Genomic DNA, 14,506 nt, shown 5'->3' on the forward strand with positions numbered 1-14,506 from the left:
CTTTTCAGGTTCCATCACAGAAAGAACACGCCAAAAGGGGCCTGAGGAGAGGGGAGCACCTTGGGGGTCGTGGTCAAGAGAGGATTCGAGGATGGAGAGGAGAATTCAGATCCGAGATGCGTCTGGAAGGAGTGGGAGGGCAAAGTTGCGGGGGAAGAAATGTCAGCTGGGGATTATGTGGGCCAACCGGGCCGCCACGTGAGGTCGTGTGATAGACAACTGAAGGGGTTACAATTCCTGTCACATTCTCTCTGCAGAACACAATCTGTGTGGCCATGGTGGCAACCCTAGGGCAAAAGTCTAAGAGAAATGCAGCACAAAACCTCTTGTGGAGTAGACTTGCCATCGTGACGTAAGTCCTCAGAGAGCGGGGACCTGGTCTTCTTTGTTTTGGACCCTCAGACCTTTGCACAATGTCTGGCACGTATTAGGCATTTGATACGTGTTTCCCAAATGAGTGAACGATACCTCAGCCTTGTCCAAGCCCCGCCACCTGGACGGTACAAATCGGGGCGAGATCACAAAATGGTGGTCACCTATATGTATTTTTTAGGACTCTAGACGACGTTGGGCCTCAGCCCCAGAACTGTCTCCCCTCTTAGTCATTTCGGTCACCTCTAGGACCTTAAGGGGTGTTTTACATGTGCTCGTGCACTGTCCTCTCTTATTCTTCCATTCTGTCCTTTAGCCAGTGCTCTAAAAGGGGAAGCCCCCCAGTCGTGCCCACTGTGCAGAGCCACCGCCCCCTCTGCGAGCATGGGGTATGTGCCCAGGCTTTTCTCTCGTGCCCCCACAGCTGCCACAGTGGAGGCCGCGAAGGCATCACAGTCACTTCTCACTCTTGGCATTGAAGATGTATTAATTCTACGGAGAAATGGGGAGAATGGCCTCTTGCCTTCTAGGGTCATACACAGACATGCCTCATGTCTGACACAGGATCCTCGAAACCTTCAGCCTCTACCTGTCCCAACCCTGAGCAGACGATGGACACCGTGCAGCTCCTTCTACCTACCATCCCCTTCTTTCTGCGCTTACAAAAGAATACACACTGGAAAGCGTGGTGGGGGGGGGGTGGTATGTGAGGATATGAAATGTTTTAACTTGGCTTGAGCAAAAGGCAGGTCCGGGTGAACAAGGGCACGAGTTGGCCTCGACAGAAACTGAGTCAAGCCCTGATAATGGAGGAGTGGAAAACCATTTAAACGTTATTTGAGGAGGGGTCATAGTTTTACCCTTCAATATGGAGAAAAACATCATTAGGGCTGGTTGGAGATGTAACAAAGTCCAGGCAGAACAGGGCAGAGGAGTCACACAGACCTAGGTTTGAGTCTCGGGGACCTTGGTTTCGTCGCTTAACCTCAGGGACTCTGTTTTCTTATCCGTAAAATAGGCGTACCTACTTCTCGAGATTTTTTATAAGAACAATGTTCATTAAATGCTTAGCACAAAACCTGGCACATAGTCAACGCCTAAGCAAGTGTCCACGAAAAGCAGTGTATTATGAGGCACACCCACTTCTAAGGCAATCGCTCATCAGGGATCCCCCAAAGATAGCCACATAAGAAGTAGGCAAAACCATAGAGGTTTTGCTTACTTGCCGTAGAGGAGACCAACGGTCCTGACATTAACTAGGGAACCGGTTCCGTTAATTAATTCACTTCCTGGTGGCAGGCACTTGTTTTTCTTCCATAGACCCCAAGAGGAGGGAAGCTGGGGGGTGACTGGTGGTAGAAGATTAAGGATCAGTAGCAGCTGGGGACAAGGGTGATGAACTTCTGAGTGTAAACTCCTGGTCCCTAACCTTTTGCACCATATCCTTAAGGTGAGTTGTCATTACCCAGCGTGTATTTGGATACAAATGACTCAAGGCTTTTACTCCATTGAGCACTGTGTGCATTTCAGTCAGAGGTCATTGTAAAAGATGGCGGACGGGTAGCGATGAGCCGCGCATCTTTCCCATCTTATCGCTACCCATCCGCCATCTTTTTATTTATTTATTTATTTATTTTTATTTTTTAAATTTTTTAACGTTTATTTATTTTTGAGACAGAGAGAGAGACAGAGCATGAACAGGGGAGGGGCAGAGAGAGAGGGAGACACAGAATCGGAAACAGGCTCCAGGCTCCGAGCCGTCAGCCCAGAGCCCGACTGCGGGGCTCGAACCCACGGACCGTGAGATCGTGACCTGAGCCGAAGTCGGACGCTTAACCGACTGAGCCACCCAGGCGACCCCCGCCATCTCTTTAAAGCATTCTTTTCCCTGAAGCCAGAAAGCCACGGATTCGAGGCCAGGTTCCACTTACCAAAGGTTTTTAAGCTCTTAGCAGATCAACTTCTACCTTATCAAACACCTTCCACTTATTCTGGAATGGGTGACAGCACGATCTCTTTTCGGGATCGTGTGCGCAAGTCTAGAGGTTCCCAAAGAGCCTTTACTGTCGCATATTTTATATCTGCTGACGCTGCTTTCAGTAACAGGAAGAAGAGAACGTATTTAAAAGTACCTGTTTGCGAATCTTGCCCATTTTGAATCTGTGACATGGCTAAGAATCACTCATACCAGGTGGGACTAGACTAGTAAGAAGTTTCTTGATGTTCTACTTCCCCGAAAGACACAAAACCACCAAATCTTGCCTCAGTTTGAAGACTGACTTTGCCGTGGGATATCTGATTTTGGAATAGGGTAATAGGGCCATGCCATGTCCGGGGGACTAGCCTAAGCTTGAGGAAACCTGAGTTCTTCATTCTCTTCGCCCCCCCACCCCTCTTGGAGCTTTGGAGATGGGAGTGTCCAGGAACCTCCTCACGACATGCTCGTTTTGGACCGTGAGAGTTAAGGACAGAAAGAGCTTGGTAAGAGCTTCAGACTAACTGAATGCGAACCTTACAGCCAATATTTCTGACATTTCAGGAGGCTGGGAAATTCCAGTGGCTTTCTGCTGTCTGAGGCAGAGCCTCCTCTGAGGAAGTCCTCCTGAAGCGACAAGTGTTTTCTTTTCCACTGCTTGAAGGTCACACCAAATCACTTCTTCCTCAAATAGATCTCACTTTCACAGTCTCATAAAATGGCCGGGTTAGAACGTGTCTCAGTGGATGAAGTCAGTGGAGGGTGTGAAGCTGGCTCAGGCCTACCCGAGTTCCCCTGTTTATTCAGTAGCAGAAATATCTAAATCCGAGCTGGCCTTAAAATAGCAACTTTTTTTGAAAAAGGGCTCAGTGCTGACTCCTGAGGGCCTCCTGTAGCCTCCCTTCTGACTTTTCTATTCCCGCGATCGCTGGTTAGAAAGTCCGTGATGATATATCCCTTGTGGCTGATCTTTTCATTTTCGTTGATGAACATTATTATGCTACATCAAATGCTAAAATTCATGAGGGCTAATGAGACTACCTTAAGTCCTTTTGCTCACTGAGAGAATGTTAATGGAAGATTTTTTTTTCTTGGTTGAAGGGATGCAGTTTTTAAAAATTATTTTACTCAGGGGGCGCCTGGGTAGCTCAGTTGAGCGTCCAGCTTCGGCTCAGGTCATGATCTCACCGTTTGTGGGTTCGAGCCCCACGTCGGGCTCTGTGCTGACAGCTCACAGCCTGGAGCCTGTTTCGGATTCTGTGCCTCCCTCTCCCTCTCTGCGCCTCCCCAACTCACACTCTGTCTCAAAAATAAACATTAAAAAAATAAAAATACTAAAATCTTAAAAATTATTTTATTCAGGGGCACCTGGTTGGCTCAGTCAGTGGAGCACATGACTCTTGACCTTGGGGTCGTGAATTCAAGCCCCATGTTGGGTGTAGAGCTTACTTTAAAAAAAAAAAGGAAAGAAAGAAACTACTTTATTGAGGGATAATTGATATAAAATGTCCTATAAGTTTCAGGTATACATCATGGTGATTTGATATTCTCATAAATTACAAAATTATCTCCTCGATAAGTCTAGTTATCATCTGCCACCATAAAAGTTATTGCAAGATTGCGATATATTCCTTATGCAGTACATTACATCCCTGTGACTTATTTAGTTTATTAGCAGAGGTTTGTGCCTTTTAATTCCCTTCACCTATTTTGCCCATCCCCAACTTCTCCCTCCTCTGGTAAGGAACAGTTTCTTTCCTGTATCTACGAGTCTGTTTCTCTTCTGTTTGTTCATTTGTTTTCTTTTTCAGATTCCACGTATAAGTGAATTTTTATATACTCCACATATAAGTACTTTTCTTTCTCTGATTTATTCCACTTAGCATAATACCCTCTAGGTCCATCCATGTTGTTGCAAATGGCAAGATTTCATTCTCTTGTGGCTCAGAAATATTCCATTGTGTATATATATGCCGCATCTCCTTTATCCATTCGTCTATTGATGGACACTTAGGTTGTTTCCATGTCCTTTTTTTTTAATGTTTGTTTATTTATTTTGAGAGAGACAGCACAAGCAGGGAAGGGGCAGAGAGAGAGAGAAAGAGATCCCCAAGCAGGCTCCACACCGTCAGCCTCACGTGGGGCTCGAGTTCACAAACCCTGTGATCACGACCGGAGCTGAAACCAAGAGTCAGACGCTCAATGGACTGAGCCACCCAGGCGCCCTGGTTGTTTCCATGCCTTGACTATTGTAAATAATGCTGCAACGAGCGCAGTGGTGGCATATATCTCTTTGAATTGGTGTTGATGTTTTCTTCAGATAGATACCCAGAAGTGCTGGATCCTAGGGTAGCTCTATTTTCAGTTTTTTGAGGAACCTCCATACTGTTTTCGGTAGCGGCTGCACCAATTTACGTTCCTTCCAACAGTGTACAAGGATTCCCTTTTCTCCACACCCTCGCCAACACCTGTCTTTGTTTTTTGAGAAAGAAAGAGTACACATGCAAGTGGGGGAGAGGGTCACAGGGAGAGAGGAGAGAGAGAGAGAGAGAGAGAGAGAGAGATGGTATTTCACTGTTTTGATATTTCACTGGCTTTGATTTGCACTTCCCAGATGATTAGTGACGGTGAGCATCTTTTCATGTACCTATTAGCCAACTCTGTTTCTTCTTTGGAAGAATGTCTGTTCAAGTCCTCTGTCCAGTTTTTAATCAGGTTGTTTGGGGGTTTTTTTATAGTAAGTTGTGTAAGCTCTTTATATATTTTGGATATTAACCCTTTTTCAGACATGTGATCATTCAGTAGGTTGCCTTTTCATTTGGTTAATGGTTTCCTTTACCGTGCCAAAGATTTTTAGTCCGATGTAATCCCATTTATTTATTTTAGCTTTTGTTATCCCTGCCTGAGGAGACTGGTCCAAAATTTTTTTCTAGGACCAGTGTCAAAGAGCTTACTGCCTGTGTTTTTGTTTTGTTTTGTTTTTCCCCCTAGGACTATCATAGCTTTGTGTCTCACATTCAAGTCTTCAGCCCATTTTGAATTAAGTTTTGCATGGGGTATAAGATAGAGGTCCGGTTTCATTCTTTTGCACATAGCTGTCCAGTTTTCCTAACCATTTATTGAAGAGATTGTCTGTTCTCCATTGCCTCCTGTGTCATTGATCAATCGGCCATATATGTGCGGGGTTATTTCTGGGCTCGCTATCCTGTTCTCTTGATCTGTGCATATTGTTTTGATTACTATAGCTTTGTAGTAGAGTTTGAAGCCAGCCCTGTTCTTCTGTTTCAGGATTGCGTTGGCTACTCAGGGTCTTTTGTGGTTCCATACAGATTCTAGGATTCTTTGTTCTAGTTCTGCGGACAGTGCTGTTGGTATTTTGATGGGGATTGCAGTGAATCTGTAGATCGCTTTGGCCACTATGAAGACTTTAAAACTATTAATTCTTCCAGTCCAGGAGCTCATGGTCCCATCTGGCATTGCCTCCAGTTTATTTTATCAAGGTCTTATCATTTTCAGACTACAGGCCTTTCACTTCCTCGATTAAAGTAAGTACCGCCAGGCATTTTCTTTCCGGTGTAATTGTAAATGGGATCGTTTTCTTAATTCCTCCTTCTGAAAGCTTGTTATTAGCATATAGAAATGCAACTGATTTCTGTATGTTAATTTTGGATCCAGTGGTTGCACTGAATTTTATCCCCTGCACTGAGATCCTCAGAAATGGACCTGCATGTATGTTTTTGATTGATAGATATCTGAAGTACAAAACTCTTCAGATAACCAGAATGCCAGATTATTTTCTTGTCCTTTGATGTATGATGGTCAAAGCCATTTTGATCATTCTGACTATGATATAATGCCATTGCCCCTCAGACCTCTCTTAAGGTCCAACTGGCTGCTGTAACTTTTCATATGGAACAGTTCTTAGCCACCCCAGACTCCACGAGGCTGAACGAGAATTCAAGCCTCGCCTGCCTTCTGTCTCCGTCTTAGCTAGTGACACAATAACGGTCAATTCTCCTAAATTGGAGAGGCGTGTATTTATTTGTTCTCGATGTCTCCCTCTTATTCATGCTTAGCTTGCAATATACTACAGAGTCTCTTGCAGGAATGTCTCCCGGACTAGTCTACATCCCCTCGGCCTGCGTTCGGGGACTCCTATCCTTTCTTGGATGCTACCTTCCTTGCTCTGAAACTGAAAATTCAGGCTGTTGGAAGATCAAAACTCAGGCTCCTCGGCTCGGTACTCACAGTTCTACTGAGCCTGGCCCCAAACACCGCTGCAGCCTAATTTCCTGCCAAGTCACACACACACCCTCCACCGTCCCCTAGACTGTAGCCAGCTTTTCACCGCCCTAAAAATAAAACAAACCTGTTTTCCACGCTTTCTCTGGCTCGGTCCGCCCCCACCCCCTCTCTCGAATGCCACACCCGTCCCATCTTGGCCTAGCCAAATGCTACTCATTCTTCAGTACCCATTTCAAATGTGTCCTCCCAGGAGAGGGCCTTCCTTGACCGGTTCCCCAGATCTACCCGAAGGTCATGACTCTACTCTTCACGTTGCCTCAGGATTTTGTTCACTCTGCAATAATGGAATTCTCACCCGCTCTATGTGAGTGCTTTGTAAAAGGGTTCCCGTAGAAGGGACCTGCTTGCAATTCACTTACTGCTTTGCAAAAGGGTCCCTGTCTTGTAATTCATGTTATCCTTGGTACTACTCAATAGCATCTGATAAATGAATTAGTGGGTAGATGGATGGGGTTGAGTAGTAGGAGCCTGGGCTGACATTGGAGGGAAGGTACAGTAAGAAAATGGAGAAAAGGGAAAGGAAACCAGAAATCATGCCTCCTCCTTCATTCATTCACTTCTAATCTTTTAGCCAACTCATCTTTTTCCTTCAAACACAGTTAAAATGAATATTGATCTTCTTAATGTCCCCTGCCCTTAAATACAATCTAAGAAGCTGGGAGATTAAATTTGGCTTCTAACTCTGCTTACTAAATCCCTGAAAACCATTTTCTACGGAGCCCTGGGTGGCTCTGTCAGTTAAGCTCTGACTTCGGCTCAGGTCATGACCTCGCGAGTTCGAGCCCCGTCTCGGGCTCTGTGCTGACAGCACTCTGGGCAACTTCCTCTTCCGGTCAAGATGGAATAACAGGTAGAAGATGTATCCTCTCCTCTTAAACAAAGAAGGAATTGGACAAAATCTACAAAACGGTTATGAAGGCGTTGGATAGCAAAGACAGTGACCCCTAAAAGATAAGAAACGAGGGAGGTGAGTCCCGTGATTGCTTCTGCTTACTGCCTGGAGAAGGTGTCTCGGTCACAGTGCAAGAAGGGGGCGTCCAGAGAAGGGAGAAGAAGACCCTTTGAGCTGAAGTAAAAGAGTTGAGAATCTGGGGAGACCAAGGCAACTAGAGGTGACAGTGTATAGACAAGAGAGCCGTACAGAGAAAAAAACTCAGTAGAGCGGCAGAAGGTCCCCCTTGAGTACTGAACAGAGTGCTACTAATCCACATGAGCATGTGAGGAACCCAGACGAGGCTGGGGAAGGAATCACCCAAGAGATACAGAAAAGAACAGTGTCCAGTGTCCCCACAGAGCCAGAAACAGTGAATAGTGCCTGGTGTCCCCAGTCTGGGAGGGGGTGTGGGGAGGCAGAGCTATAAGGAACGGGAGGGAGAGATGATAAAAGGTCATGAGGAAATTTTTGGAGGTGATGGACATGTTGGTTATCTTGACTGTGAAGATGGCTTCACACGTTTATACGTACGTGAAAACTTATCAAAATGTGTACTTTAAATACGTGCGGCGTATTTGATATGAATTATGTCTCAATAGAGCTATTAAAAATACAGCAATCTGGGGCACGTGGAGGACTCAGTCGGTCAGTCGTCTGCGTTCGGCTCAGGTCACGATCTCACGGTTCGTGGGTTCAAGCCCCGTGTCGGGCTCTGTGCTGACAGCTTAGAGCCTGGAGCCTGCTTCGGACTCTCTCTCTCTCTCTCTCTCTCTCTCTCTCTCTCTCTCCGCCCCTCCCCTGTTTACACTCTGTCTCTCTCTCTCTCTCTGTCTCAAAAATAAATAAAAACATTTTTAAAAATTTAAAAATAAATAAATTAATAAACTTAAAAATATTTTTAAAAAAAGAAAAACAAAAATTACATAACAAAGTAAAACATAAGTCAGCGAGACAATATACGCTGGGAGGAGGATGGAAAGTGAGCCACTTCTGTCCCAGAGAGAACCTTGGGGTAGAGGGAGCAGCCCCTCCAGGAATACCTCATCACTCAGCTGGCGGGAATGGGCAAGGCCCAAAATCTGACTCAAGCTGGGTAATCACTGGAAAAAAAAAAAAAATCTGTGTTTTTTACAGGTGCTCACCAGAATGGAGGGAGGATCTATGAACACGTTTCAAGGACCAAGATGGCGGCAGAATTAACAGTGAGTCTATTCACTCCCATTTTTAGGCTGGCAGGGGCGTGAAGGAACACTGGAATCAAGCAGAGTGTAATTGGAATTACTGTAATTTTCCCAATGGCTTCCCCATAATCTCCGATCACTTTGGGCTGGAGTAGGGGGACAGAGGTATGTGTGGGGTTGGGCAATGCTAGGCAACTTATTTTTCCTTTCGTTGTTTCGTATGGCGCTTTCCCACACAGGCCTCACAGCCTTTTACAATATGGAGGTTCCATTCGTTGTGTCTTTTTCGAAGACCAGTTGTGGCAAATTTGGATTCTCATTTTCTCTGTGGTCTTAGTATTTGGCCTCCCGTGGGATGCTCCAGGAAGCCCGATCACAGGCACAGATAGCAGAAGAAGGATGGCATTTGCCTGTGAGAAACAGGGTGGAGGGAAACCAAAGTTTCAGAAATTCTCCCGGAGACCTCAGAATTGTTTCATTTGCTTTCTTTTCTGGAAACATGATCAGAATGACCATCAGAAATAATTATCAGGGCAGATCATGCAGAAAAGGTTGACCAAAATTGGGATGGGCGATTTGAATCAACACTTACTGAAGCCTGGTAGGTAAAGAGTTGTGCTTGGTGCCATCAGAGATATCCCAGAGGATAAGCCCCAGGCCCTGCTTTCAGGAGGTCAGTAAGTAGCCTATTAAAGACGAAATGACCAGTAGGCAAATGGCTGGAACACAAAACGGAGTTGAAGTAGAGGCAGATTTAAGCTGGGGAAGGACTGGGGGTTCTTCCCATGTTATACAGGCACCAGGCAAATTAGTTTAAAGTGAACCCTAAGATACAGGAGTGCCAATGCATAGGGGCACTTGTACCCCAATGTTTATAGCAGCACTCTCCACAATAGCCAAATTATGGAAAGAGCCTAAATGTCCATCAACTGACGAATGGATAAAGAAATTGTGGTTTATATACACAATGGAGTACTACGTGGCAATGAGAAAGAATGAAATATGGCCCTTTGTAGCCACGTTGGATGGAACTGGAGAGTGTGATGCTAAGTGCAATGAGCCATACAGAGAAAGACAGATACCATATGGTTTCACTCTTATGTGGATCCTGAGAAACGTAACAGAAACCCATGGGGGAGGGGAAGAAAAAGAAAAAAAAGAGGTTAGAGTGGGAGAGAGCCAAAGCATAAGAGACTCTTAGAAACTGAGAACAAACTGAGGGTTGACGGGGGGGGGGGGGGGGGGGGGAGGGAGGGGAGGGTGGGTGATGGGTATTGAGGAGGGCACCTTTTGGGATGAGCACTGGGTGTTGTATGGAAACCAATTTGACAATAAATTTCATATATTGAAAAAATAAATAAATAAATAAATAAAATATTTCTGGTAGAATTAAAATCTAAAAAAAAACAAAAGTGAACCCTAAGGCCACCATCGCAGAGAGCCAAAGTCACAAAATGGCTTCTGGAAAAAAGAGCAGGCTGGGATCCTGCTGGCAGGGTGTTGTGGCAAATTGTTAAAAACCATGCCTACATGTGTCCACACCCCTTTGCAATGTGACTTGGTCACCTTTCCTTTTAAGAGCTGACACTTCTTTCTCCTCCTCTTGAAGATGGGCTGGTCTTGTGACTTGTTTTGACCAGTAGAATGGGTCAAATTTACATCGCATGAGCAGGACTTGTTTAACATAACGAGTACTTCAGGTCTTCCTGAATCTCTCCCCTCCCCCCTCCCCCCGCCCCGCCAAAAAAAAAGTAATTAGCTCAGACTCCAAATGTTTTAAGGTGTCACTTCCTTTGCTACCCTCGACTGTCAAGAATTTGCGGTCTGCCTTGCATCTAGGTGTGGCCTTTGTGACTAGTTCTCATTACCCGAAGTGCACGCAAGTGAGGCGTAACTTTCGGGTCGAGGCATTAAGAGGTGGGGGGCCTTCTCTGTGTTCTCACTACCCACCCTCTGCCTGTAAGCGAATGTCCCAGGATGACTATGAAACCTTCTAAAGATGGCGGAGCCCCACAGTGAAAGGAGTTGAAGTCTTCGATTATTGCCTGCAGCAGAGTCCCCCGTCAGCTGGTATTACACGGGATGTAAGAAAAATCCATTACAGCAAGTCAACTGAGATACTGAGATGGTCTTGAACAGTAGTTCAGATAACCAGTTGCGTGCCGGTCAACGCTTGGCCACTGGATCTCCAGATGAAACAAAACCAAACCCCGATTTGTAATTTGCTGATTTCCATGGTGTCAAATACTCCCACCATGGCTGATGTCAAGCCACCAAAGTGACGTCGCCGAACGCAGAATGGGGACGAGATGCTAACCATTGGTTCCTGTGAGCTTGCGCGAACTAAGTCCCGAACACGGCTGTACACAAAGTACCCTGACTCGCGTCCTCTGCCATCTTGAATGCAGGCTGGGTTTGGTAAGAATCCAGTCAGTCTGTCACATGGAGCCACAGACTGCATAAAGCCTGGGGCACCCTACCATCCTGAGGCCACTTTCTGGCTGCATTAGTCTTTGACTTAAGTGTTCAGTTGCTGACTTTGGAGGATTCTTTATTAAAAGAAATTCAATACCTTCTTAGAATCTGGCACAGGTGCTTTGCACAGCGAAGGCATCAATAAATGTCTGAGATCCAGAACCGGAGGGTCTTCTGCTAAGTGAAATAAGTCAGTCAGAGAAAGACAGATGTCATATGATTTCACTCCTATGTGGAATTTGAGAAGCTTAACAGAAGACCGTGGGGGAAGGGAAGGAAAAATAAGTTACTGAGAGGGAGGCAAACCATAAGAGACTCTTTTTTTTTTTTCAAAAATTTTTAATGTTTATGTATTTTTGGCAGAGAGAGAGACAGAGACAGAGACAGAGACAGAGGGCAAGTGGAAGAGGGGCAGAGACAGGGGGAGACACAGAATCCGAAGCAGGCTCCAGGCTCTGAGCCGTCAGCACAGAGCCCGATGCGGGGCTCGAATGCACAGACCGTGAGATCATGACCTGAGCTGAAGTTGGACGCTTAACGGACTGAGCCACCCAGGTGCCCCAAGAGACTCTTAAATACAGAGAACAAACTGAGGGCTGATGGGGATGGGAAGTTAGGGGGTGGGGAAAATGGGTGATGGGTATCGAGGAAGGCACGTGTTGGGATGAGCATTGAGTGTTATATGTAATTGACGAATCACGGGAATCTACTCCTGAAGCCAAGACTACACTGTATGTTAGCTAGATTGACAATAAATTAAAAAAAAAATAAAAGTAAAAATAAACTATCCTCAATTAAAGAAAAATAAAATAAATGTCTGCAGAATTGAATTCTCAAAGCCAGTTCTTTACAAAATTTGCATAGTGTTCAAGCCTCGTATCCATTTTTTGGTGTTATTCTTAAGAATGCAGACTAAGATGGGGCGCCTGGGTGGCTCAGTCGGTTAAGGGTCCCACTTTGGCTCAGGTCATGATCTCACAGTTCGTGGGTTCGAGCCCCACGTAGGCTCTGTGCTGACAGCTCAGAGCCTGGAGCCTGTTTCGGATTCTGTGTCTCCCTCTCTCTCTTCCCCTCCCCAGCTCGCACTCTGTCTCTGTCTCTCTCAAGAATAAATAAATGTTTAAAAAAAAAGAAGAATGCAGGCTAGGAATGTTCAAAATTCAGTCAAATTAGCCTCTTGTGATATATGTCTGAAATGTATGTAAATAGATATTATAAATATAAACACAATATTTTTTTCTTGTCATCACATTTATTATGTGCTAACAAAATATTCCGAATTGGAAATATATATATCAGTTTGATACATATACGCTGATGATGGAAATTCTTTAAAGTTATTTTGCCCAAAGCAGAGACATATCTTGGCTTTCTAGCTGGGTCTCAGTACCCTCATCTGGTAAAGTGAGCGTGATGATCTCTATCTATTGCTGACATCCTTTGATCTAAAAGACTTTGAAAAGCTAATATTGTTAAAAAGGAACTTAGGCTCTAGAGTTGATTTTCTAATTTCCTCCCAGCTATGAAGTTTACTCCATATTTGCCCTTTCATTCAAACGTTTCCCTTAATGTGATGTACAAGTTTGGAAATGTACATCGTCAACTGGGAGATGTATATTACAGGTCAAAAACTTCCTTCAATTCTATGTTTAGTCTCAGGACTCACTGAAATGTGAATACCGATGAACCACGTGTGTAGATTCCAGTCGCTGAAAAGGGAGAGAAGGACATTTCCACAAAGAGATCAGACGTAAGCTGGAATGATGACTTTTACCAGAGGCCATGGAAGCCACTTAACTGACAGAAGAGGTTACCCCCCAAAACCCTCTTACGCTGCAAAGCAGCAGAAAATGCCGTGTGTTACAGCTTTTTCAAAAACGTCATCTTGAAATTTGAGTCTGTGCCCTCTTTAATATGCCTGAAAAACGTGGATTTGAGGGTCTTTTCTTACATTTCTGATTCAGAGTTCTAAGACATAAGACTCTGGTGGCTGAAGAATTGTACTCAGCTCAAAATAGCCATCCTGGAGGAAAGAACAAAATGGAAATCAACTTTACTTATTCCTCGATGTGAAGGCTCAGATTTAGACAGAACCCCTGGCAGCTGAGATGAAATCAAACGAGAAACACCCAGGAGCAAAATTTGGGGCACATGAGCTCAAGCCTTCTTTTTTTTTTTTAATTTTTTTTTTCAACGTTTTTAATTTATTTTTGGGACAGAGAGAGACAGAGCATGAACGGGGGAGGGGCAGAGAGAGAGGGAGACACAGAATCGGAAACAGGCTCCAGGCTCCGAGCCATCGGCCCAGAGCCTGACGCGGGGCTCAAACTCACGGACCGCGAGATCGTGACCTGGGTGAAGTCGGACGCTTAACCGACTGTGCCACCCAGGCGCCCCTCAAGCCTTCTTTTTTGAAAAAAACTTTTTCTCGATGTTTATTTTTGAGAGACAGAGACTGAGCAGGGGAGGGGCAGAGAGAGGAAGACACAGAACCTGAAGTGGGGTCTGGGCTCCAAGCTGTTAGCACAGAGCCCAGCGCGGGGCTCGAACTCACGAACTGTGAGATCATGACCCGGGTCAAGGTTGGACACTTAACCGACGGAGCCACCCAGGCGCCCTGTGAGCCCAGCCTTCTTTGGCTTATGGGTGACATCCCTTTCAATGGCTGCTTTCATAATGTCTACAGCTCACCGAGTTCCATTGGGGTAAAAATTTCCAGGCTTATCGTCTCTATACCCGCAAAAGTCTTTGTTTAGACAGCAATTTGGAGTGGCAATTTTTTAAAAAATGGAGGATATTCAGCTTACTCCTTTCGGTCACATATTATGTTCTTTTCTCTTATGAATGACAATGAATTATTTCGTTATTTATACCTTGGTGACACACGCTCACTCTGTTTCCAATTACTGCCCTTTTTGAACTCACTTACGTTTGTTATTATCTAGAAAAGTGTTCTCTGCAAACAAACTTGCACCGAACATTAGGGTCCTTGTAGCACCCACCGTAAGGCTGTATGAAGGTTTTGAGCACCTTATAACACTCTTTGAAGCTTCTGCAACTAAACCGATCCCTACTAAACAGAGTCCTACTCCGCTCCATTACAAAACACCAAAATGTCTTACTGGGAGAAAGACCATATGCAAAGTAAGGTAAAATTAAAATTCTTCTTTAAAATTACAAGGTTGAGGATCACACACGTATGTCAGTAACTACTTAGAACTAAAAAAGTACGATGTCACGGGGCGCCTGGATGGCTCAGTTGGT

Source organism: Neofelis nebulosa, chromosome X (assembly GCF_028018385.1).
Source record: "Neofelis nebulosa isolate mNeoNeb1 chromosome X, mNeoNeb1.pri, whole genome shotgun sequence".
NCBI lineage: Eukaryota > Metazoa > Chordata > Mammalia > Carnivora > Felidae > Neofelis > Neofelis nebulosa.